Source organism: Anser brachyrhynchus (genome assembly GCF_964034855.1).
Source record: "Anser brachyrhynchus genome assembly, chromosome: 4".
Lineage (NCBI taxonomy): Eukaryota > Metazoa > Chordata > Aves > Anseriformes > Anatidae > Anser > Anser brachyrhynchus.
Window position 1 is genome coordinate 18,351,562 of NC_137698.1, and position 26,301 is coordinate 18,377,862.

The 26,301-nt window shown below is 36.2% G+C and overlaps 1 long non-coding RNA gene across 5 annotated transcripts; it reads right to left on the minus strand.

Annotated features, from left to right (window-relative positions):
• Positions 1–466: 466 nt before the first annotated feature.
• LOC308194132 lies at positions 467–25,546 on the minus strand. 5 transcript variants are annotated; one of them, XR_013950316.1, is made up of 6 exons: positions 9,815–9,835; positions 9,667–9,702; positions 9,485–9,562; positions 2,433–2,524; positions 2,041–2,106; positions 467–1,954 (listed from the first exon to the last, which is right to left on the minus strand). It is a non-coding gene; the product is annotated as an uncharacterized lncRNA (long non-coding RNA). The 5 variants fall into 5 exon arrangements; XR_013950312.1 differs by lacking the exons at positions 9,667–9,702; positions 9,815–9,835 and adding an exon at positions 25,043–25,546; XR_013950313.1 differs by lacking the exons at positions 9,667–9,702; positions 9,815–9,835 and adding an exon at positions 10,933–11,477.
• Positions 25,547–26,301: the final 755 nt, after the last annotated feature.

Here is a 26,301-nt window from a genome sequence, read left to right on the forward strand (position 1 = left end):
TTCTCCTCAAGAAACTGGCTGCTCGTGGCTTGGACTGGCGTACGCTTCGTTGGGTTAGAAACTGGCTGGATAGCCGGGCCCAAAGAGTTGTGGTGAATGGAGTTAAATCCAGTTGGAGGCCGGTCACTAGTGGAGTCCCCCAGGGCTCAGTACTAGGGCCAGTCCTCTTTAATATCTTTATTGATGATCTGGATGAGGGGATTGAGTGCACCCTCAGTAAGTTCGCAGATGACACCAAGTTAGGTGCGTGTGTCGATCTGCTCGAGGGTAGGAAGGCTCTGCAGGAGGATCTGGATAGGCCGGACCGATGGGCTGAGGTCAACTGCATGAAGTTCAACAAGGCCAAGTGCCGGGTCCTGCACCTGGGGTGCAACAACCCCAAGCAGCGCTACAGGCTGGGAGATGAGTGCTTGGAAAGCTGCCTGGCAGAGAAGGACCTGGGAGTACTGGTTGATAGGCAGCTGAATATGAGCCAGCAGTGTGCTCAGATGGCCAAGAAGGCCAACAGCATCCTGGCCTGTATAAGAAGCAGCGTGGCCAGCAGGTCTAGGGAAGTGATTGTCCCCCTGTACTCGGCTCTGGTGAGGCCACACCTCGAGTACTGTGTTCAGTTTTGGGCCCCTCGCTACAAGGACGTCGAGGTGCTTGAGAGAGTCCAGAGAAGGGCGACGAAGCTGGTGAGGAGTCTGGAGAACAAGTCTTACGAGGAGCAGCTGAGGGAGCTGGGATTGTTCAGCCTGGAGAAGAGGAAGCTCAGGGGCGACCTTATCGCTCTCTACAGTTACCTTAAAGGAGGCTGTAGCGATGTGGGGGTTGGTCTATTCTCCCACGTGCCTGGTGACAGGACAAGGGGGAATGGGCGAAAGTTGTGCCAGGGGAGGTTTAGGTTGGATGTTAGGAAGAACTTCTTTACTGAAAGGGTTGTTAGGCATTGGAATGGACTGCCCAGGGAAGTGGTTGAGTCACCATCCCTGGAGGTCTTTAAGAGGCGTTTAGATGTTGAGCTTAGTGATATGGTTTAGTGGAGGACTTGTTAGTGTTAGGTCAGAGGTTGGACTAGGCGATCTTGGAGGTCTCTTCCAACCTAGACGGTTCTGTGATTCTGTAAAGCCCACAGTCTGTTTCCACACAAGATAGTGCTTTTGCACATAGACAAGCATGTGGGATCTGCCAGTATCAAAACACATATTTGTACTGTCCTCACTGAAAGAACAACACAAGCCAATTAATATCTTTAATAACATTATTCTTACCCTGCATTTCAGCTCTTTTAGCTAATCTTTGGAGGAGGCTATCATTATGTCAGACCCTCTGCTAAGGATATATCAACATATCAACAATTTTTCCACTTTTCTATCTCACATACTTCTCCCTCACAATTCAAGCAATGCCTATAATGTCTGTCTCTTGTTTAGCACCATGAGTACATTGCATTCTGTTCATCTGAATTTGAAACATCTTGTGACTAAACATATAATTTGAATTATACAGCATCTAGTCTGTATAAGATTATTATTGCATACCAAATACCCTTTGGACAAAATGTCTTTCCATTGTCCTTTTTGATAAACTGATTTACACAATCTAAAAAGGACATAGATAATCTGATACAGAAATAACATCACATGGAATAGAAGTTCAGGCATTGAACAGAATTCAACTCAACTGTTTACACACTTCACTGCAGAAAAATTAGTTGTCTGAAGCATCAGGCTGCACAGAAGTGTCAGACTGCAGATGGCAAAAGAAGTATCCTTTAATTTACTGTAGGAGTTTTTGTCTTACCTAGGATGCAAAATATCATTGTAATTCCTCCCCCATTTAAATGAAATTTCAGAATTTGTGAGTCATTTGCAATAGCAAAGCAGTAAACTGAAGAAAGGCTGATTTTTCCAGAGGGACTGAAAACGATGACTAATTTGAAATTTAGTAGCAGGAGTGTTGGTTGGTTTGTCTGTAATAGGAAAAAAAAAAATTTAGATAGAAAAAAAAAATCAGCTATCGAAATCTTACACCACCCTGCATGCACCCTCAACATACCTTGTGTTTAGGAACAATATTGCTCACACAGTGCCAAACCAGCTGGTCCTAAAGGGAGACTGGAATCTGAAAGTATGCAAGGAAATGTGATGGTGTTCCTTGTGACAGGTGGTTTTTTTTCCATCATTGTGTATTCTTTGTATGATATTTCTTCCCCTTCATCTTTCTGGACTCTTACTGAGCATGTTCCCGTGCCCTGTCATTGTCACTTACAGTAACCTGAAAATGGGCAGCGCAAGGGATTGGCGGGCAACAATGCAATGTGGTCTCTCGATGTATTTAGTAAAGTTCCAGCTTATCCTAATTTCCCTGATTATTGCAACAGGGTATAGATTCCACAAATACATTCACACACATTACACTGCCAAATCTCAAGCTGACGTGGTACTTACTTTAGAAGCAGGTTACAGTCCATGCCAGAGGCCTGTTTTCCATTCTTGGAGACTTGTGTAAATTAGCTTAGATACTTCAGTTGCTTTGAGTCCTGGAGAATGAATGAATAAATAAATAAATACATACATACATAAATATGGTTAAAAACCACCTTTCTCCTTTCCCATGCCAGCTCAGTTGTACAGATTTCTGGTAAAACAGGAGTTTTTTTCTCATTATAAGTATTTTGTGTTCTTTCTCATGCAGTTGGTTGTTGCAGATCTAGGTGAATATTAGTATCTGATCATTACAATGCTTACAAAAATATCATGCTTCTAGACTGATCGAGACATAAGCATAAAATTAAGAAATACTCAAATTAACTACAGTAAATATGCATTGGAGGATGAAGCACAAGTGCTTATTCCTTTAAAGCTATCTCTGTGGGAACAGTCTTTATGTTATAAGCCAAGACACTCTCAGTGCCACATTCACAAATGCTATGTTCTGCAAGGCAGAGGCACAAAGCCAGGATTTGCCTGAGCTTCCCCAATATTTCAGGGATGTTCTTAATGTTCTAAAACGTGCACAGGACCATCAGGATCATTAAGGAGCTTTCTTAGTTCTCCTGCACTTAAATGAGGGCACTGTTTGGCTGGGAACACTTTCAATGATATTAATATAGAAGAGCTTCTATTAATATAGAAGAGTACTCTGAACATTATAGGAAAAATATTGGCATGCAATTTTTTGGTCAGAAAGTAACAAATGAAGCTATTCTGGATTTAGATCACACAGCCAAGAGCAGAAATTAGCTGCAAAATCAAATCAAATCATCAAATGATTAATATACTCAGTTCTAATATGTTGAACAAAACCTCTAGAAACATGTACAATAATAAAAATTACGGAACACACAACCCATTTAAAAATAAACCTGGTACAATGCAATTTGATGCAACAGTGACATGATAATCAAGAGAATAGTGTAAAGTATTATAATGTCTGCTTTATAGGCACTTCAATAGCTCTTTTACAAGACAACATATTACAATGAATGCAGAAAAAGCTACTGTAACTATCCCAACTTTGCAAAATCTTTGTGGTAAAAGTGGAAAATAATAAAGTAGAATAAAGCTAAATTTCATACAGGTCAGAACCAAATTTTGGGCAGTTCAAAAATTACCTTATATTTAGTGCATATATATGTTCTTCCAAATTACACAAAGTAGACAAATGTGGAGATTACATAAAGTAACTCTTTCACAGATTAATTCTATTATTTGTGTTTTTTTTCTGTTTGTTGTTTTTCACTTAAATCATGATATATGAAATCCAGTTCAAGACATAGGCAAAACTGGCCTGCCTTCTGGCCTGCAATAGTCTCAAGAATAATAATAAGTAGCTTTGGTTCTCCGGTAGGATTTCAACTAGTTTGTTTTTCAAGCATGCTCCAGAAATATAAAAATTTCGACAGAAAATATTGCTGGCTCTCTGCTTCACGGTAGTGAAGGGGCTTATTCCCACCAACAGTCATATAGCTCTGGATACAGTGATATAATAGTTTTCCACTTTAATTTTTCCAGGTTCAAGGTTATGTTGCTTAAAAACAAAAGCAATTTCAGTAACTATTTCACAAAAACAACAGTAATTGCCGTAGCTATTCCACTGCAAAAGTCAAGCAGAGGAGTAATTTTTCTGCCATTGCCAGCTGAATCATGAGAAATAGGAATCTGGAAATTGCCTAGAACTTGTCTGAAAATAAACTATTCACATAGCTGTGGTCACAGCTGCCAGTTCTTTTTTCCCACACTACAATCAGAATTGTTAATATCTGTGGTCTCTTCTATCAGCCTCTATTTTTGTAGCTTATAGAAGGGACTTTGTTTCCATAATTATCTTAAGACCATTTCATACCCCAAAATATTAAAGGAATAGCAATATGCTGTGTTTCTGCCCATGATGCTTTTTTCCTTCCAGCTGGTAAATCCTCAGCTGGACTCCACTGTGCACATTAACTCATCTTTTCTCCCCAGCGATTGATTTGTTTTTGAGATCAGCCACTGACTGCTTTCAGAGGCTCACTGCATGACTTCGGTAATCATTTTTAACTTGGTCCTGCTCCCATTGAAGCGGAAGTCAAAGCACCCATTGATTTTAATAGTTCAGTATTAGATACTTTATGTGTAAGGGATTTGTGAAACAGGGGGAGTACTGTATCTGAGGGGGCCATATGAAGGAATGGAAGGATGATTTTGCATGGCATCTTCAACAGTAACCTATATCCACCTCTTATGTTTCTCTTTCCCTGTTGGAGTAGGACAGCAGGACCTGGTGTTTCATTTTTGTGTTCCTTAACATCTCCCAGTTTAAGTTGAAAACATGTACCATTACAGAGTTTTGTGCCTTTGTCCTTGGACCTTGACCACAGGTGTCACTAGAGCAAAAAATTCACCTCATCTGTCCCAGCTTGGTAAAATGTATTAGAAGATAGCATGATTTATTTTAGCTAAAAATTTTAACTAATTCATCCTGAAGAGCTTTTGACTTAGTTTGGAAGGCTGTTATGAGAAGTTGCAGTTTTGCATAATTCTTAACTGTCATGAGTGCCTTCACTGTACCCTACTTGATGAAATTTGTTAAACAAGTCTCAGAAAACAGGATTTCCAGGCAAGAAAAATATGTCATTTCTTGGGATTCTAAGATCAATTTTGTTAAACAGTTTTCTGAGTATATCTAATTTTACACTGCATTTTCCAAGTGTCTCGAAACAACTGGATGAAAGAGTATAATGTCAGATGACTCACTATGTTTTCCATTTGGTTTTTGTGTAAGAATACATGAAATGTTAAGTGATTAATTTCTTAAATACAATAATAGCATTGGCCAATGATGTTGATACAGTTCATTTATATCTTTAGGTTTGTTTTTCACATAGCATTGCCACTTTAATAGGACATACTAAGAATCACAACATGATCAGAAATTTGTTTTTTAATCTACTGCTCACCAACTTTATCTTTTTGTCTGTGAGATGATTTTCTGTATACATTACTGTGGCAAAAAACAGTTTGCTCTCACATGTTTTACCATCACTTTGCAATAAAATCAGTTTTGTTCACCATCTGAGAATGAGATCTAAAATAAGTTGTACATTTGCATTATAAAAACTTGGTATGTTTTCATATTATTTTGTATTCAGTACATGACAGGAGTTACAGAAGTTCTCAAAATCCATTTATAAACTTCTAAAGAGTTCTTTGAGTACTTTAAGAAGTATTTTTTAAATACATTTGCTTTTGAAAATTATTCATATTCTAAAGAATAACATATTAGCTTTGATTAGTTATTCAAATCAGTTTACACAGATTTACAATTGATGTTGGCATAACAGCTAAAATTACCAACAAAATAATAAGTTCTTCATATTCCTACTATTTATCTCATTCTGGATAAGACATTCTATATATTCACAACCGTATTTGCAATTCATAACCTGGTGACAAATCTCAGTAGTAACATCAAGTGAAACCTGTGTAGTCAGATAGTATGAACTGAACCAAAATCCAGGTAATCTATGAGCCTTAAAAGAGCTGATTTTTTGCCAACTTTCAGTATTGCATTGCTTTGTTATTCAAGTGCCCCAAGCCTATTCACTTATGATTTCTAATATGCTTTCACATCAGGATGATTTTCCATTACTTCATTTCTGTAATAATACATGTTCATAGCTCTGGGTTAGTATTAAAGAAAGAAATTGACCTGAGGACATTTAAGTATTCTGCCCAGTAGCCTTATAGAAATCACGAACAAGGGATAGTTTCATGTCCTGAATAAAGTCATTTCTTTCTAATGGATTTTATACTGAATGATTTTCTCACTAGATGCAAAAGTTTATATAACCACTATATGACCTACATCTTTATAACTGAAAGATTAAGAATGAAGCCATCGTTCAGACAATAGAACCTGTTTTAGGCTGATATCAAGAAACTATTTCTTAAATTAAAAAAAATAATTTCTTAAAATAGGAGCAATAATTAATTGTCAGACATAGAGATTTTATTAATCTATAGCCAAATTTCACTGATACTATGTTTGAATGAAGGAGAATGTTTGCCTGACATTTTCCACTTTTTTTTCCTGTTTGTGTAGTTCACTGCATTTATTCAGTTTTTAAAGAGAATATATAAAACTCTTAACCAGTATTTTAATATATATTGTGATATCTTTAAAATTCCTGAATTTTTGAAAGAGAATCAATATTTAAATCTCTGACTAAGTGCTGAAAATGTATAGGGAACAAAGGAGCTGAAAAAACACTCTATCATTGAAATTCCTTCTGGGAAAATTTGAAGCATGTAGGGAGAAAAATATGTCACTACATGCTTTTATTTTATTGTGCACAGTTCAGGCTTATCTACTGAACATGACAGTTCCTAACATCTGAACACTCATTAATTGCACTTATTTTTCCTGTAATTTTTTTAAATAAGAGGCTGTTAAATGCTTTTTCACCTTATTCCTTTTCACTTGAATCATGTACTTTACTTTGAAATAACTTATAGGCTTTGAAATAATTTATTTCTACTGTTCTAAGTAAAATGCACAAAAGGTTTGCAGGTACTTGACTGTATCACATCTTCTTTCAATTCAACTGTACCAAAGCCTTCTGTACCTGTATTAACTTATTTATATGATGCATTTTCATTATCACTTTAACTATACAGTACCTACTAGTAAACTCTCACATTCCAGTAGGTGGTAGTTGCAGTTTTAAAATGGACAGTGAGAGTGAACATACCTCAACACTTCATCATAAACCAAACCAGATGGTTTTAGATGTAAATAATCATGGCAAACAAGCAGCTGTCATCTGCACACATGAAATACTATTTCAACCTGGAAATACAATATTTTTTCTATTGTCCAGATGTTTTTCCAGCCACCGGCTCACAACAATTACTATTCTTCTATTGATTTAAAATCCTTAGAAAGTCTGTATTCCTTCTGTGCCTTGAGTTCCTGGTTACCAGCTAACTCATTTCCTGCCCTTGGGATGTTTGTGTATTAACAAGATTTGCTCATATGGTCTGTGCACCACATCTAGTACCACCAAGTAAAGGTTTTGGGAGGAACTGCTGGCATGCTCCAGAGTTATCTTTGCATGTTAGTGCAGAGCTAATAACACATCTTTCATTCTGGTTAAATATAATGATACCCTTCACCCTGATAATTTTTCTCTAATGAATAAATAAAGTTGAGTCAGTATTCAGGAAGTGTTTTTTTCCTCATTCAAAGGCTGAGGCAAGCAAAACTATATAAGCAGCATTATTTAGTCTATATTTTAAGGTAAAAAAACAAACAAACAAAAAAAAAACATGATCAACAAGAAGAACAAACATAAAAGGAGACAGAATATAGTGAAAAGAAATTAGAGAAGGTTGCTGGGTGTTCATTCGTAAATAATAAGAAATTTTAACTTGCATTTAAGATGCATTGGAATCCAAGGTAAATCTCTGTTTCTACTAAGAGAGGAGTGCTATAGAGTTTTAGTTTTTTTTTTTAAAACTTCTGAGTTTTAGAGAAAATTTTTGAGTTTTCACATATTCTACACTTTGGATTTTACACTTCAAAATACAAAAAAAACAAAAACAAACAAAAACCACCATGGAAATAATTAAAATAAACTAAAGATAAAGAACAGGAAAATATATCAAAAGAAGGAGTAGCCAATAAGATAAAACATCTATTGCAAAATGTTTTTTAAAATGTTTATTAGGTAATAAAAAGAATGCAATTTTTCCTTGTAGTGGATTGCATTTTCTGAGCAAAGAGCATTTAATGCATTTAATGATCCATGATACTACAGTACAAATGGTCTGAAAAATATCAGGAGGAAATACCTAAAAACAGAATCTGAAACTACTGAGTATTTGAACAGTGAGAAGGTGAATAATAAACCAGAAGAATAATGCATTGTGAAAAAGAGCAGATGATACAAAGGAAAGAACTTACTTTTTAAATGAGACTGAAATGTTCCTTGTGATAAATGCTGTTCTTGACAGCAATCTTGCTTTACAGTGATGTCATGCCAAGCTTTAGGCTGAAATATGTTTTATATTGATTATAACAGTAATACAAAGAAATTCATTAAGAGCAATTATTTGCTCCTGCCATCTGCTTTCAGTGTTTAGAAACCAATTTTATAAATTACTCAGCAGCACATAGTTCATGTAAAAGTGTGACAGAGCTAAACTCAAATTGTTCAAAAAAAAAACCAAACAAACACTAAACTTACATAGAAATATATATATATATATATACATAAAGTAAATGGTAAATAGTAAAGTTAGGAACAATAATGTGTACCAAATTATACTTATGTCAAACAGTGTGAACTATTCTTAACTTTATGAATATTTTGTCTTCAAGGCTGATTTTTTTCTTATAAAAATGTACTTATATTTGGTTTATTCCATTTTTTTTCTTAAGTTGACGAGTCTCTGGATTTTGAACAAGGAAAATATGATTGTTTTTAAATATCAAAGATTGTTTTCTTTATCACCATTAAAGTCAATTCAGATGAGACTTAAAAAAAAATAAAGAAAAATAAAGAATCTAAAATATGATACAAAATGTAAAAACTCTTACAAATTCATGACAGTCTTTTTAAAAAGTGGACATCTGATCTTTGGTGTTTGCTGTAAACAAGTAAGACAGTCAACAAAAAATAAAATAAAATAAATAAAATAAAATATAAAATAAAGTAAAATAAAATAAAAACATTTTTTCTATAGTCCTTTGCTTTTTTGGACAGGATGTAAATAAAAGATCTGTTAAACATCTGTTGTTACACATATACTATAATATTGTTTTAAAATGAATGTTTTCTTGGCAAAATGTTAAGTCATCAATTCCTATAGAAATAAGTTTCTGTGCATGGCTCTTCTGACATTTAGAGCACTACTTTAGAGGTCAGTACATGAAACTCAAGAAAGTGCAAGTGCTAGTTATTTTGCATTAGTGAAGGAGCTCCTGCTTTATTTTACACTTTTAGAAAGTAACTTACCACAGGCTACAGCCCTTTCTTGTGAAGTTCTTTACAGTCTACAGAGAAGCAACCTCCTGGAAGGCTCAATGCTAAGCCCTGGGAAAGGTAAAGACATTCCCTTAAGTCAGTACACTTAGGATCAATAATATAATTTTGTAATAATAATAGTATCTACTTGTCTCCTTGTAGTAGTTTCGTACCTGTGGTTTTCTTTTAAACAAATCAAGTCTTTTTTTCTGCAGGAAGAAATTTCAGTAATTATAATAGAATGATAATCATCTCTTCCCTGAAGAAAAAAAAAAAAAAAAAAAGAAACAATTCATAGGAACAACTTCCACTTTAACTTACCAAATAAGCTTTGCCTGAAATAGTAACTCAATAGACTATAATACAAAGGAGGAAAATACACCTAAGAAGCCACTGAGCGTGCCCAGACTACCACTGAAAAAGTCATTGACAAGATAAATAACTGAATGGATTTTAAAAAGCACAAGAGGGAGAGGGACATTTAGAAGCTACAGCTGAAAGATGATAGATTACAACAGCAGAGTTTATATTTGCAGGAATTCAGGAACAGTTCTGAATTTGACAATGAAGTTACAAAAAAGAAAAAAAAAAATACACGTTGTTCCATTTCAGAAAATTACAGTGGTATAACGTATGATCTACCAGATGTCTGAAATTTGAAATTCAATTTTGCTTACAAAAAAAAATAAAAAAAACTTTTTTCTCTCCCTCTTTGTATCCACGCAGAAATGTGCTTAATAAATGTCATTAGTAACTTCTGCTTTGATAACAGTACAGCTAACTACAGGATGGCAGACTGTAGTACAAAAAAAAAAGTATTTTACACATATTTTTTCTTAGTTAATTAGATTAAAAAAAAAAAAAAACCTTTTGCATCCTTTTGTGAGATGTAAAGAAAACGGAAACAAATATCAGAATATCAGTAATCAGAATATCAGTAAACTGTTGTGTTCCTACAGAAGACCTATTCCTAAAAAGAAATACATTGTCTTCTACTACATTGTCTTCTCCTAAACTCATAAAAGTCAATAAAAGTCAGTTACGAACAAATTAGTTAAACCTTAGAATAAAAACTAAATTCAGAACCTCTCTTCTCCTTTGCTGTAAAATGAAATTCACATTCTACCAGACTGTAGCTAGGAAAGAAAGACAATTTCAACTAAAATGAAATACAGCTTACTGGTTTTGTTTGTTTGTTTTTTTTTTTTTTTAACAGAAATCACTTCTATTACAACTAAGAAAATAGTCTTTATTGGAAAAAAAAAAAAAAAAAAAAGAAGAAGAAGAAAAATAAACATAAAAGGTTAAATGTCCTCAATCAATTTGCTGCAGTTTTTGTCAGCTGTTAATTTCTTTTTCCCTCTCTCCTATTTTTCAAAGTGGCCTGAATTATATAAAGGGCTCTGTATCCCCAGAAGTATTCAGTAACATCACGTTACCTAGCAGCCAGGTTTAACACGCTAATTTTATTTTTTTTTCCTTAAGATTTCCTTTGGAGTGCTGAGTGATCCCTGTTCTAACTTCTGCAATGGTTATTAATTTAGAGCATTTGAAAGGATCACAAACTGTGCCTGAAAAGCAATTAGAAATTGGGTGGGTCAGGGAGTTTCAAACTCTAACTCTGTCTCCTTTCTTTCTCCTCCACCCCAACTGCCATTTTATTTTTAGCCCTGTATGAAGCCTCATCATCACTTTGCAAAACCATTGAGATAATTAAGATTACTTTATTTCATTAAAAATATCCATCGTCTGAAGCTTCTTTCATAGATTTTTTCCTGAAATAATGTTTGTGGAAAGTTCTCCTTCTAAAGAATCAAGCAAAGAAATCCCAGTGGGAAGATTTTAATCCATCAATGTTGTTCTGCAACTTGCATATTTTTCAGGTGAATAAAGCAACTGGAAGATTACAGAAGTTGTGCTACTAATAGTAAGTGCTGATGACCAGACACACCAAAGAAGATTGAATCAGGCTACAGTGCTTTCCTTTGCTATCAGTTGTAAGAACTGCTTTACATCCTAGTGTTTTGATTCCCTTTCCAGTTCACTTTTCCAGAGTTCATCTCATTACTAGAAACAGAAAAGATCATTTATTTTTTTTATTTTCTCTTTCTAAGAATTCCAAACAGCTTTAACTGTTCGCACACATGCGGCGACATTAGCAGGAAAAGAAGCAGAAAATGGAGGTAGCAGATTATAGCATGAGTTCTTTGCAGATAAAACTTTTATGCGTATACTGGAAGCCATCATAAAACCCAGCATAGAGAATACTGGTAGGAGGGATATATTTAAAAAATAATAATAATTTGCCCAAAATTGGCATGTACATGAGCCAGTTCTGCCATGAAATCAACAGGCTTATCACTGTATCACTAGTGCAATTCAATAAATAGTTTGTCTTCAGCACTAGCTTGATGAGTCTTCAACTGCAGTTGTTAAAAGCCAAAGTTTGTTGAAGTTTCTTGAAATTTGAAATGTCATCAGAAAGGCCATTCTGAACTCAGTTTTGGATAATCAGTAACCCTAGCCATGTTTTACACTGCAGCAGATACTGAAAAGGGCATTGCCAGACAGTAGATGAAGTGCAAACAGAGTAAATTTGAAAGAGAGAATGGCACTGGAAATAAATTTTTCTTTTAGAAACTGAATACACCTGCCTTGCAGCTCTAGCAAGGCAGAACATAAAGAATAAAGATACATTATAATAGACTGCACTTAATTTACACATCCTAATCAAGAAGGGTAAATCCACTTCCTTATGGTGTTCTGTTCTGTCAGCTGGATGCTGAGAAGGATCTGACTGAGAAGGATCTCCTACGTACAGGATGAATGTGCATCAACATTTGCATAACAAACCTTGATTACAAAAATACGGTATTTGTCCTGGGGTGCCTCAGGCACAGCATTGCCAGCCAGTCGAGGGCAAGGATTTTCCTGCTTTACTTTGCGCTCATGTGGCCTCACCTTGAGTGCTGCATGCAGTTTGGGGCAACACAATATAAGGATATAAATTATTACAGAGTGTCCAAAGGAGGGCTACAAAGATGGGTCTAGAAGGGAAGACATATGAGGAGCAGCTGAGGTCCCTCGGTTTGTTCAGCCCAGAGCAGAGCAGGCTGAGGGGAAGCCTCATGGCGGCCTGCAGCTCCCTCACGAGAGGAGCGGAGGGGCAAGCGCTGAGCTCTGCTTTCTGGGGACAGCGACAGGACCCAAAGGAACAGCACGGAGCTGGGACAGGGGAGGGTCAGGCTGGTTGTTAGGGAAAGGTTCTGCACCCAGAGGGTGGTCGGGCACTGGGACAGGCTCCCTAGGGAAGTGGTCATGGCACCGAGCCAGCCAGAGTTCAAGAAGTGTTTGGACACTACTGACAGACACAAGGCCTGATTTTTAGGTGGTCCTGTGGGAAGCCAGGAGTTGGACTCAATGATCCCTGCAGGTCCCTTTCAAATCAGGATATTCTGTGATTCCGTGTTTTCAAAGAGAGTCCTTATGAATCCTATTCATTCACTTATTGTTGATAGGAAAATAAAGATACAAACATGGCAGAGGTGTTCTTGTTTCCTAAGAAAATACACACATTTAAGCATAGTTGCTGATATATTACACAGCCATACCATTGACGAAAGTCCATGGTGATATGAATGTACCCATATATCAGGAACACATACTAGTCTACACATCCTCATTAGGAGAGGATTTCTACAACTGTGTAGTTTAATGGACTGGAATTTCCTTGTGAGTATTGAATTGTCTTCAGTTGAGTAATATTGGGAGAACAGGCCAGCAGAAACTGTATTATTTTAACGACTATGCTACCAAGGAGTATATTATGTCCATTTAATTAACACAGATGTTAGTCACTTGGTATAAATTTAACAGGATTTAGAGATTTCTCATGTCTTTTTAAATGTTAAAGATCTCAAAGTTATACTATAAGTACTATAAGTGGATAGAATATCTTGTCATAAGTGATATTTGGAAGTATTTTTTCTTCGGTTTTATGAATTAGTTAATGTTGCAAACAAATCTTATTAATTTGATCGCTTGTGCATAACATTTGCAACAGAAGAAGAAGGAGGGGATACATGCCTCCTCATCAGCCTTTTGCCAAAAACAACAAGCTTTTCCAATTATTAGGAAAAAAATGGCAAGGGCTGTTGAAAGTACCCTGGCTGCCCGTTGAGGATGACTGATTGATGAAAAATCCTGCCAAATGGGATTGATAATGTTGAGTAGGAATGACAGGGACAACTAAAAACTAATAAAACTGTGGATGACTGCAATAATAAAGTTACAAGCATTTTCATATATAAGTTTAGATACTAGGATTGTTTCTGTTGTCTTTCAAATGCAATCTCTGACAATACATAGTATATTAGAAGGACCGACATGATGTTTCCAACAAGGATTTTTGATGAGATGATAACACTGCAGCAAAAAAGTATGTGTTGCCATATTCACAAATGTGACCACATATTGCAATTTCCAGAATTCCAAATATATGCCTTGATGTAGTTATATACATTAATGTAATCTTATAAAGCAATTACTACAATAGTGTTCACAAAGTAAAAGCAGAAGCCTATGTTTTATTCTATATCAATTGTTGCACCTTATAATCATTTAAGTGTTTGCATAGTTTTTAAAAGATTTTTTTTTCCATTCTAAATTTAATGCATCATTTTTCTCCTCTGGCTCCAATTCTGCAGCAATTTGACATACAAGATTGCTATGCATGGTTCACCTGTTGCATAAGGCTTTAACATATAAGGTGGAGCATGAAGACAAGCTATGCAAATGGGTTCAAATAACAAAATCTGCCCTTCAAAAGTTATTTTGTCATCCAAAAAGCCTGTGATTAATTGTCAATATAAATTTTCCTTTGCCCAGAACAAAAACGTTCTGTACTTCTCTGAAGCAAATAGAGCCTCAGTGAATAATGAGCAGACACACAGGACTAAATAAAATTATCAGGCAAGCAGGAGTTTTGCAGCAGTGGGCGTTCAGTGGCAGGTAATAGGAGGCAGATGGCAACTAGATAGGCAACTATCAGGCCGAAAGAATATCAGGAAGAGAGTAAACAGGTCCACTAGAGATGAAAGACAACTGAGAAATGCTCTTTTGTCTATTCAAAGAAGGAGCAAAGAACATAGGATGAAACATGCAGGTTATTTTATCAAGTACAACTGATGGCTACCTCATCCAGGAAAAGGATATACATGCATGAATGAGTGGTACAGTCTCCACAGGACCCCTTGAGACAGAATTTTGGTCCCACTTGTTTTGGAAAAACTCAGGCAGACAAAGGGGGTCATAGAAACACCTTCAGCCTCAGCCTGGCCAGTGTCCAGGCAACAGAGCTGATCACACCCAACTGGCAGACCCCGTCCTGCTCAGGATGGGAATGGAGAAATTAGGAGGTTCAGAAAAGAGTTCAGTAACATGAATGGCTAGCAAATGGGAAATGAGCACAGTGTGTGGTGCATTGGCTAACATTCAGCATTGAGAACACCTTTCTAGAAGTGCAAAAAGAGTTTGTGATGGTGGAAGGCTCCTTTCTCAGGCAGATAGACTTCTGGGTTTCTGAGGCCATAGAGGGCAATATACCTACCAGGAAAGACATGTAAACCTCAAAAGGAATCAGCTTGAAAATACTTGGGAAGAGTCCTGTAATCCTTTTTTCCATGTATATTACTGTTTTGTTATTATTCAGTTTATCAAAAACCAAGTGCACTTCTGGACTACAGGAAGGGGCCTGATCTCAACTGTAAAGAACCAAGGTGTTTACAACTAAAATGAACAAGGCTGGCATTGAACTTTACACTGAGTGAGGGAAAGCTGACAGGCAGAGAAGTACATGGGGCTTGAGGTAATATTTGTAAAGATGAAGACACAAAAATTTTGTATTCTCAAGAGAAGCACAGGTCAGAGGATAGAAATAATCAAATATGGAAATAGGAAATAAGCAGATTGCCATTCTAAAAGAGTGCCAAGAAATGAAAGTAATCAATACTATGCTGCCACTTTGTAAATGCTGGAAGCCTAAGAAATGAGATGGAGAAATTGGAAGGTGTGATCTACATTAAGATATTAATATACCAGACATGTCGGGATCCCATGGAAGTCAGACAATCAATGTAGCAGTATGATAGCAGAATACAAAATATACAGGAAAGACAGAGTAACCTGAACAATAGGAAGAGTAAACCTCTGTCTTAAAGTTTATTGTCAAATCAAATTAACCAGCTAGTCAATTAGCATAAAATTTGCATGGGGTAAAATTCCAAGTCTAAATTTGAAAAATATGATTTGGGGTTTATCAACCAACCAGCCATGCCACCCACATTATATGCGACTTGCTTAGAGAAATCAGTGAGGCAAAAAGGGAGGCAAATAGATTCTTTTGGGTAACTTTCACTGTTCTTAAATCTGAGCAAATGTCACATTAGGACACCATCATGCAGAGATAAAATTTGTAAATGTTACTGATGTGAGTGAATCTTGAATTTAGATCTGTGTAATGTGTGCGATCTATTTAAAAAAACTCAGCACAATCATATATTCAGCAAATTCTAGGAGGAAAGACCAATTGCGCTAACCTTCAAAACCAGAAAACATGGAATAGAGGGGAGGGGAGGGAAGGGAAGGGGAGAGGAGGAGAGGCACCCCCCTGCTGCCCATGGCCTCCACTGGAAACAGATCTTGTCTCTAAAGATTTTGTTTTGAACCATTTTGTCCAGTCCTTATGTTCACTCTTCAACCTGAGTGAGGAACACTAAATCTACTGCAAGAACTGAGTGTAACAGTATCCTGCCCACAAACTGTACATTTCAGGAAAAGTCCAGATAGAAAATTAACTCCTGAGGAGTGAATATTTGCCATTTTCCTTATTTAGACATAGTGAACCTATTACATTTTCAAGTATTATCATCCTTACTCACCTAGACAATGAAGAAATTGTCACGAATTGTCACTCTCAATATTTTTGCCTTTGCAATACTGACATCAAGCAGTATAATTATTTTTTTTCCCGTCTTAGAGTTCAAGGTTAAAACTGAACAGCTCTCAGAAGCTATATGTGATACCTTGACTATTTTCCATGTGATTTAATTAGTTACCATTAAATATGATCTAAATAGCTCACTGGCTTTCAGATAACTGTTTCACAATATGACCTTTATTGTAGCAGTACTTGAGCTTGATGTTTTTACATTGTCCATTAACTATCTTTAATTTTCCAGCAAGTAGAACTCAGAAACACTACTAAGTTGTATAGATGAATAAATACATCTATTGTTTCAAATAATAATAATAATACTCATATTTGAGAGATGAAATATGGGAAAGACATTGACATTATTGAAAAGAGTGGATTCAGATAATTAAATGACTAACGTGGATTTTAAAGAAAAATAGGGGAATTAATAGATAATACATGCTCTGTTGGATGCATTTAACTATTTAAAAGTGATAAAGTATTTATGATAAATCAGATGTTGTAATTACTGAAGACCCACTGGAGCACAGCTTATTTTGGTTACACAGAAGATGGTGTATGACAGAAGAGAGTATATACAATTTTAAAGAGACAAGGATGAAGCCAAACAAATGCTCTAAGATCTCATTAGGAAAGTAAAGTCATCAGTGAGTTTGTTCTGGAAGTGACTGGAAACAACAGAATATTATTTAAATACACAGAGTGGAAGGGATCAGTGAGGAAAGCTAGCTGAACCATAAAGAGATGATGATAGAAATATGTACATAAGTACAAGGCATAGAAGAAAAATTAAATTAAATTAATTCTTGTACTCCACATTGACAAGGAAATTTAAAAGTGAAATACAAGAAATGTAACATGATCTTCAGAGAGCAAAAAACAAAGTAAGCTGATAAACACCACAACAGGAATCCATTTCCCCTTCTCTTCCTGTTAAGGTACGTAGGTTGCGGAAAATTGTTCTGATGCCATGCAATACAGTAATTCCAATAAAGATCTAACATCTTCAGGTATTAGAGACCAAGTTTAATTGGATACAAGTCACAATCTAAGTTACTGAGTGAAGGGATGAGGAATGCAGGTGTAAGACTTTCCGCAAGTAAAATAAGGGTTCTAACTCAAATGAGTTTAATGCCAATTAAAAGTACTATAGGTGCTACTATTGTCTGACCCTCTCTATCTTTTTATTTCTCTCTTTTTTTTTCTTTTTTTCATGCAAACAGATAAAAAAAAAAAAAAGTATCTTTCCATAATTCATTTAATGATCATTTTACATAGATCACCAATGACTCACAGTGAGGTTTTGGGGACTGGCAGCATGTGGTAAGGATCCTTGATAATTTTAATCCTGTTAATACTTTAAACTCCTTGGTAAAACAATTTGTACATCATTTCAAATGCCCTTAAATTAAGAGCTCCTTTAGATCTCGTAGAAATAGTCTGAATTCAAGCTAGTTATTTCAGATATAAATTCAGAAGGGAAAAAAATGCCTTAAAAGCACGATGAAATTAAATATGCTGTTTCATAAATAACAGTAAATACTATTTCACAAATCTGAAACAAAGCAAGAGAGTCATCATCCCAGTTAGAAAAAATTATCAAGAGAATCTTGGTTCACAAAGAATATTGTCTTGCATAAACACTAAACAGGGAACATCGCTGTGTTTCCATGTGCAAGCCAGAGCACAAGCTAGAATTTTATGTTTGATTACTTCCACATACAGATTTCTACTTATGTTATAGAGGGTGTTCCAATCAACATCAATTTGACTTTGATTTATTAATAAGAAGTACTATTAGGCTGCAGCACACTGAATATTAAATCCAAAATCAATAAGTCATGCAACTTAAGCCTACCCTTTCTTATATTAACATATTCTTAAAATACTAATCTTGGAAGCAGAACTTGAAGGTATACTAAGTTTGCATCTGATACTAAATTAGGAGGAGCAGTTGACTCTCTCAAGGGTAGAGAGGCCTTGTAGAGAGATCTTGACAAGTTAGAGTGCTGGGCGATCACCAACAATTTGAAGTTCAACAAGAGCAAATGCCAGATTCTGCACCTGGAAAGGGGCAACCTTGGCTATACGTATGGACTGGGGAATGAGAGGCTGGAGAGCAGCCCTGCAGAAAGGGATATGGGGATTTTGTTTGACAGCAGTTGAACGTGAGCCAGCAGTGTGCCCTGTCAGCCAGGAGGGCCGACCGTACCCTGGAGTGCATCAGGCATGGATGGCACTGCCAGCTGGTTGAGGTTGAGGTTGAGGTTGATTGTCCTGTTGTGCTCTGTGCTGGTGCAGCCTTACCTTGAGTACTGTGTCAAGTTCTGGGTGCCACAGTATAAGGACATAAAACTATTAGAAATGGAGGGCTACAAAGATGGATCTAGAGTGCAAGACGTATGAGAAGCAACTGAGGTCCCTTGGTTCAGTGCTCTCAGACACATGGTATGATTTTTGGGTGGTCCTGTGTGGAGCCAGAAGTTGGTCTCGATGATCCTTGTGGTCTCCTTCCAAGTTGTGAAGCTCCTTCAATTCTGTGATTCTAGTACCTCATTTGTTCTGTTTCAGATTCCCCATGGAAACAGGTCAGCAGAAGTATGCTAACACAGACCCAGTAGAAACACTGCCAGAAAATATCTTCTCAACTGTTATTTCTACTGATAGACTTCAGACTGAAAAGTTTGGCAGTACAGAAGGAGAAAATGTCTAATTCAGTAACCTCTAAACAGTTTAAGAGCTTTACAAAATCCAGACCTGAGTTTCTGACAGAAATTCAGAGGTGGGTTCAGGGTTCTTTCTCTCCTCTTCTTACTTTTCCTCATACACAGGTATGATGGTTGTGTTTGCTTGTTTTATTATTATTATTATTTTATTTTTTCATTTTTTTTCATAAAATTTTATTTTTTCAGAAAGCATGCTGTGATGATAGATGGCTTTAGCAAGTGTGTGTTTTAAGTTCTTTACCCGATCATACATCTTCACTTTTTTTCTTTCACTACACAGCAACATATAGCCAGCTACTCATTATAAGCTTCTTGTAATCCTGTTTTCCTCTACTACCCCACTGGAACACTGGTGTCCAGAAAAAGAATATATGGACCATTGTCTTTTAACACTTCTCAATTCTTCTCATTTTAGCAACTGATTACAGAAAAACATTGGTCAAACAGCTCATCAAGGAAAGCAAGATTATGCATATTCATACTACATCTTAGTGAAGACAATAAATGAAGCATAATTACAGAATCACTCAACAGATTTGATGTGATTACATCTCTTGAAACACTAAGTCTAAGGAGCAGCAATTACCCAGTTATGATTCTCATAAGAACACAGGAGAACGTATAAAAGATAAAATACATTCACCTTAAGGTAAGCACAACCTTCTCACTAGCATACAGAACAGAAAATGCAGGATCTGAAAAAAGGCAGATTGGTATAGCCCAGAGCAGTGCATCTAGGCCACCTCTGTCGCAAACAATTTAATAGAAACCTGCTGTGTTAAAAAAGGAGTAGGAGTAGGCATTGCAATCATCATGCCAATCTAGTTTGAATAGTGCATTTAAGTAAATTTTAGAAGATATTAACAGTTTGTTCTTCAAATAAAAACTAGATATGCGATAACTGTGTGTCATCTACATTTGCAGGCAGTTCAAAAATAGCAGATGTATACACCTCCATTAATGAACACTCATTATTCTTTTGCTCACAAACAAACAAACAAACAAAAACATTCATCGTCATATTACATCATCAAAGTGAGGAAGGCTTTGATGGATGATGCCAGTCTGATGTATTACAGCAGTGCATCACTAAGGAGACAGCACTTGGATGCTTTACATTAAATACATCATCAAAGAACAATCTTTCTCGTGATGGACTGCCAGCTGGAAGAAAGTGTGATTCAGTTCAGGTTTCCTTTTAGAGAGTTTAGGAGTGCTTGCATCCTCAAGAAAGTGAACAAAAGTTAACAGAAGCTAACCAGCTTCATTCTTTTGAAGGAGCTGCTAAATATGAAGTGGTATCTGCTGGGATAACATCAAAGGAAGAAAGGTGAAAAATGTTTCACACCTGATTCTGGAGTCAGAATTACCTGATTACCCAGCATAATTCATGCACAATTTATGCATAATAGAAGTTAACTTCAGAAGAAGTAACAACCAGTCCTCTTCAATATCTTTATTGATGATCTGGATGAGGGGATTGAGGGCACCCTCAGTAAGTTCGCAGATGACACCAAGTTAGGTGCGTGTGTCGATCTGCTCGAGGGTAGGAAGGCTCTGCAGGAGGATCTGGATAGGCCGGACCGATGGGCTGAGGTCAACTGCATGAAGTTCAACAAGGCCAAGTGCCGGGTCCTGCACCTGGGGCGTAACAACCCCAAGCAGCGCTACAGGCTGGGAGATGAGTGCTTGGAAAGCTGCCTGGCAGAGAAGGACCTGGGAGTACTGGTTGATAGGCAGCTGAATATGAGCCAGCAGTGTGCTCAGGTGGCCAAGAAGGCCAACAGCATCCTGGCTTGTATAAGAAGCAGCGTGGCCAGCAGGTCTAGGGAAGTGATTGTCCCCCTGTACTCGGCTCTGGTGAGGCCACACCTCGAGTACCGTGTTCAGTTTTGGGCCCCTCGCTACAAGGACGTCGAGGTGCTTGAGAGAGTCCAGAGAAGGGCGACGAAGCTGGTGAGGAGTCTGGAGAACAAGTCTTACGAGGAGCAGCTGAGGGAGCTGGGATTGTTCAGCCTGGAGAAGAGGATGCTCAGGGGTGACCTTATCATCTCTATAGGTACCTTAAAGGAGGCTGTAGCGATGTGGGGGTTGGTCTATTCTCCCACGTGCCTGGTGACAGGACAAGGGGGAATGGGCTAAAGTTGCACCAGGGGAGGTTTAGGCTGGATATTAGGAAGAACTTCTTTACTGAAAGGGTTGTTAGGCATTGGAGTAGGCTGCCCAGGGAAGTGGTTGAGTCACCATCCCTGGAGGTCTTTAAGAGACGTTTAGATGTTGAGTTTAGTGATATACTTTAGTGGAGGACTTGTTAGTATTAGGTCAGAGGTTGGACTAGGCGATCTTGGAGGTCTCTTCCAACCTAGACGATTCTGTGATTCTGTGATTCTGTGAACCTAGCAGCTCTCTCAAGTTGTAGATTGGAGGACAACAGTAGTCCGTTTCTTCTCACCATACACAGGTAACCTTCCAGGGTCTGTGCCATAACTTTACATATGAATCTGATCAGAAATGCACACAACTCACATACTGGGGAATTTCCATTTAAATTTTTCTGTATGTACAACCTATCCTTGCTCTCTAGACTCTTAAGGTATATGTATCCTCCACTTTTCTTAAGGGATTGAGGATTTTTTTTATTTTTTTTTAATAATGAAGTAAAGTTTACCTAGGAAAATTAATATCATTACAAAATTTCAGGAATGATTAAAAAATTTAAAATTACAATTAAAATTAGTAGTTAGCAACCAAATTACTTAAACCTATCACAAAGCACATCTAAATTAATAAAAAATAAACAAATCATGATAAAAAGTGTAATTACAACCTTTATCTCCTCCAGAATCACACTTCTAAGATGGTGAGCTTGGATTACACAGAATATTTAGAAGGTTCACAAATCGCGCTTCTAAAAGGTTACAGGAAACAGTCACAAACTGTTTCAAAGGAGAATGACCTTTCAAAAACACACTCTGGTTCACAAAGAGGAAATTTTGGTTTGAGTATCTCTTGAGGTCATAGCTATGACACTAATGAATGTTATGGCGGCAATAGTACAAAATAATTCAGCATACCAAAACATACCAATTGTGTTCATTCAATTCAAAAACAGTTTACATCATTCAAAAGCATGCTGGCTGTTTTCTAAAGGTGTCAGAGTCAATAGGAATATCTTATTACAGTCTCAGAAAAGCTAGCTGGCAACCAAAATAAAATCTAGAAACACTTCTGTCATTTTTGAACGAAGAAAATGTTACCCCTCTGCTAATCTTGACAGGAAGGTACCTCCAACCACGTTATTGGGATTAACTAGAAAAATGCAAATATGGACTAGTACCCTTGCATACATCTGCTACCTCTCCAGTCTTGTCTTTCAAGTGCAATGAACTTATCAAGAGAAGGTGTAGACCAATCAGAGTAGCAAAAACCTCAGTCACAAATGAGATTTACACATAAACAAGATCAAGGTTTACAATATCAAACAAGCAACGTATAAACTGTGCATAGTATTTCTATGCCTCAAACTACACTTGTTTGTATTGACATTCAAAACATTTTTCAGCTGTAGAAGCTGGATGACGAGACTAACAATGGACAAAGAAAAAGGAAAAAGAAAAAAAAAAAAGAATAAGTTTCATGGATTTGTAATTAACTTCCTAAATAATATTTGTATATAATGCTTAAACTCAATCCCTGAAAATTATTCTATCAAACCAGAAATAGCATTTGCTATCCAGACCTCACTATTCACTCCTGATTTTTCATACGGAATGAAATGAAGAAATCTGGGTTTGGACTGTGTAAGAGCAACTGGTATTCTTAGAAAACACAAATCCCCTTAGCCCACTTTGTATATAAAGCATACATATAGCCATTTCAGCTATTCTCTTAACTTCAACACTTTTTTTTTATTATTATTATTAAAGTCCCAGATCTTAGAAAACTATCAGACAGAAGAGTAAAACTTGAAGAAACTGAGATTTCATAAGCAATATTAAGATGGTGTCCAAGGGTTGCTAGCCTATGAGATAAAAACTTTGAAAACAGCATGAGCAAGTTCTGGATTTGGTCAAAAGGAGAATAAAACTTACTACATCCTTTAAAGGTAGCCAAGAGATGACAAACACATAAAGGAAAGATTTATTTTCTTACACAGTTTAGCTAAAGCTTGACTGTCAAAAATCATCACATATGTAACAGGTAACATGTAAAAGTCACTCTTATTTCCTCTATCCAGCACTAGTATCCACAGCACTAGTAAAAGGAAGGAAAAAATTGGTGAGAGAATAGGATGAAAACAGACAGGTTGCTATTCCTGCAAGGTATGAAAATCTACTTGGAGTGCTCCCTTCACCTTAATGAGTGAATCAGGAGTTGGCTAATGCATCAAGAAGTATCCTCAAAGACTTTTTTTTAAAAAAAAAAAAAAAAAACTTTTTGATTTGATGCTGTAAACCATTTAGTTATAAGATTATATCAATTTAAAGCCTCAGAACATCCAGTGCACTTCAGACTACAAGCTCAGCAGCCTGTACATATACAATTTTTGTTCTGTTTGTCACAGGTCAGCACCTTGTTTAAATTTATTTGTAAAAAGGCTGTGAACTAAAGACTTTTTACTGTTCAGCTTGAAAATTCAATTTGAATAATAGCAGCATGCAAGTGCATATTTTCTTCTGCATCACTAGATGTTAAACAACATCATTCAGCTTCTATAATTAACTAAAGAGACACTAAGATCTTTGCAACCATAATAGCAGTGAGAGGAATAAATTAGAACAGAAATTTATAGATATCCAGTAACACATGGTTTAGGATGCACTGTAATGATAATCATCTGCTACAATTTCAAACGCTGGCAACACAAAATAAAAAACTCCAACAACGCATGACAGAAAGGGACCAAGATAAATTGCATCCTCAATCCTTATTTATTGCTGATGTGTTCTGCAGCAAGTAAGAGCTTTGGTTCGTGACAGAGCAGAGTTTCAATCCCTCTGTTAGAGATACTTTTTACTGAGCCTTTTACTACATAATATTTCTGTAGCAATACAGCATTTGGGTCTGCAATTCGTTGATTTCACTGACATTATTCATGAGAATAAAGGCTCCTCAGATAAGTGAAAATTGAAAGTAGGTCCCTCACTTTGTCAAACTGCAGGAGGACATTGGACTGTTCTCTGAAACCCTAATTGATGAGTTTGTTTGCAATTGTTTGTTTCTTAAACTCATATGAAGGACAAATGATGCATTGTTGGTTAGACAATTTGTTCAGAACTGTAGAATTGAAGGAGTGGGGTGAAGAGAACTATTTGTTTTCCTTTTATTTTATGCTGTGTTAACTTTGGATATCTTCCAAACTGAAAATTTTAAATGCCTCAGGCAATATTGCCTTAGTAGTTATAAATAACAGTCCTTATAAAAATACTGTAGAATCCAGTGTGAAAGCACTAAGTGCAAGGTCTTGTTGAGCTTGATCACTTCTCATGTTATTGCATAGTATTCCATGCTGATCTAAAGCTAATGGAAATAACACAAGTCATATTTCCGTGACCAGTGGGCTTTTGTAGTGCCCTACAGGCAGTATTTGGTCATTTGCATGAGTAAAACAGTATTTTTATTAGCATCTATGACATCAATTGATACCAAATATAGCCACTACAAAAAGTAAGGTTATGGCTCCATATGTACAACTGGAAAACACTTGTGTTAAAATTAGGTACATTAATTAATCTTGAAGTGCTAGTATTAGGAAGGTGTGAAGAAATTGATACATCATGTACTTCCATTGTGCTGCCATATATATAAAATGTAGGAAAATCAACATACCTAAAGTGTGTCACAGAACTCTTGTCTTTTCAGTTGTTTATCTATAACTGCTTTAAAACACCACATTAAAACAGTTGTGCTATGGGGAGAAAAAAAAAAAAGAGAGAGAGAGAGAGATGTGTCAGTAAATCTGTTTAAATCATTTTTAAGATTCTCCTGATACTGGACAAAATATGCAGATTTAATAAGTAACACTTATGAAGATATGCTGAAAACACTGAACCAAGTGTTTTTTCATCCTTCACAGATGTATGATAGCTATGAGAGACAACAAACCTCAACATCTGAAATCTTTTTACATGGTTATCTCAGCTACTAAAATCAGTAATTTAGCTAAAGCATATCTTGTTTTCAGCTGACTGGCATTCTATAAATAAATAAATAAATGATCAGGTTTGATTTAAATACATCAAATGCAAGGGCCAATATTTCCCTTGATAGTTAGCTCTGCTGTTTAATCATTCTTCCATAAACAATATCTAAAATAAATTTCTGTGGTTTACCCTTCCATTCTAATGATGTCCTTCCATGCTGCACTAAACTTTAAAGTTCAGTAGTCACTTCATATCCAAGGAAAGGCATAACCATAGTAATACCTTTCTCGCAGTCTAAACTATGTTCTTTGGAATTTTGAATCATTCAGGAATAACTTTCTATAATTTTTCTGCATATTTGGCTAGAAATTGGGAAAAATTCCACCATCCTTTCATGATAAAAATATTACTACTAGAAAAGCTAAACAGAATACTTGTTAGAGTACTATTATTTTTATGACTATTTTTACATTTAACCATTTACTTCTGATAAGTACCATATACATCTACTGATAAGGCTTTATGTGTTTTGGTTTTTGGTTTGGCTGCTTTGTGTGTTGGTTGTGGGTTTTGTTTGTTTGTTTTTCTTTGTTTTATACTTCATATGCTAAAAGCACCTCTTTTCCTTTCTTTTACTTTTTTTTTTCCTTTTTTATAACCCCATCAACTTTGGTTATCCCTATTCATTTCTTATACTGAGCTTTATTTAAGTGAATTTCCAACTACTGCCACTTTTTGCAATTTTTCTGTAGACCTTTCCATTTAATTTTTACTTTCATTGTTGTAAATTGGAACATCCAATGGACTAGGATGGCCTCGGCCAAATTTTTATTTGGTGAGTACACAATCCTGGCTTTTCAACGGCCAAATACCTCTTCTTAAAGAGTTTTGGAGTTATATTATGTCCAGATTTTTCATTTCCACTTCATATATCTCTGATTGATA